This window comes from Silene latifolia, chromosome 9 (genome assembly GCF_048544455.1).
Source record: "Silene latifolia isolate original U9 population chromosome 9, ASM4854445v1, whole genome shotgun sequence".
Lineage (NCBI taxonomy): Eukaryota > Viridiplantae > Streptophyta > Magnoliopsida > Caryophyllales > Caryophyllaceae > Silene > Silene latifolia.
The window spans coordinates 142,675,287-142,676,605 of record NC_133534.1 but is presented as its reverse complement, the minus strand read 5'-3'; the positions used below and the strand labels follow the sequence as shown (position 1 = coordinate 142,676,605).

Sequence of the window (1,319 nt, the reverse complement as noted above, 5' to 3'; positions counted from 1 at the left end):
CATTAACATGATGCTTTGGTGATTTTGAGGCTTCTTCAAGTCTAGCCATAGCTTTTTCGAACTTCAAATTGATGGTATCAATGTGAGCACCCAATTGAGTAATAGAGTCCACTTCATGCTTTCCTCTTCTAGTAGCCTTGCGAGGTCTACTATATTGTGAATTATGGACCGCCATTTCCTCAATCTTGTTCCAAGTTTGATTATCGTCAACTTCGGTGAACATACCATTTGATCCCATGTTGAGAATGTTTCTTGACTCTTCATAAAGACCATTCCAAAATTTTTGTATCAAGAACCACTCGCTAAGTCCATGATGAGGACATGAGCGACAAATTCCCTTGAACCGCTCCCAAGCTTCATACAAAGATTCTTCATCCCTTTGCTTAAAGCCCGTAATTTGAGCTCTTAGCATGTTAATCTTTTCCGGTGGGTAGAACTTTTTGTAGAAAGCTAGAGCTAATTTCTTCCAAGAGTCAATTCCGAGAGTGGCCTTATCAAGGCCTTTCAACCATTGTTTTGCGGTGCCAATTAGAGAAAAAGGAAATAAGACCCATCGAATTTGGTCTTGAGTTACACTGGTTTGAGAAATCGCATCGCAATAGTCACAAAAAGTCTCCATGTGAGAGTGAGGGTCTTCACTAGGCATCCCCCCAAATTGGCTTCTTTCGACTAATTGGATAAATGCGGATTTGGCAATGAAATTTCCGGTTAAGTGTTGTGGTGTGGGAGTACCATTGGGTAGGTTCTCCTCGGTTTGTACGGAATGTGATGAAAATTTAGGCATTGTGGGTTGATTTTGTGTTGGGTTCTCCTCACCTTCTCTTGCAAAAGGGTTGACGAACTCAATAGTTTTTGGTTGAATAACTACAACCTCACCAATACCTCTCAAAGTTCCTCTAGCAAGTCTTCTATTGTTTGTCAAAGTCCTTTCAATTTCGTGATCAAAGGGTAACAAGTTACCTTGTGATCTTCTAGACATGCAAAATATCAAATAACTTGAAAATAATTAGAACAAACCATGAGGAGTTTTACTTCCCCAAGACAAAGAAGGACACAACTAATAACAATCTAAGAAAATCTAAATCAAGTTAACACCGTCCCCGCAACGGCGCAATTTTTGGTCGGACTCACTTGGAGGTTTAGTTTTCGGTACTTGTCGTTAGGAGCACCTAGACCAAAACAATATTTATATCTCCACAAACAACTCTACTATTAGTAAAGAGGCAAGTAAAGGTCAGATCCCAAGGGACGGGTATTGAAGTAAGATTTTCAATTGTAAGTAGCGGTGTCTAGGGGTGTCACAATTTGGGGTTGGAATA

At 40.0% G+C, this 1,319-nt stretch overlaps 1 non-coding gene across 1 annotated transcript; it reads left to right on the top strand.

The window, feature by feature from the left end:
- The first annotated feature begins 305 nt into the window (after nt 1–305).
- LOC141604388 (small nucleolar RNA R71) lies at nt 306–412 on the top strand. Its single transcript, XR_012526089.1, has one exon. It is a non-coding gene; the product is annotated as a small nucleolar RNA R71 (small nucleolar RNA).
- The last annotated feature ends 907 nt before the right edge of the window (nt 413–1,319 follow it).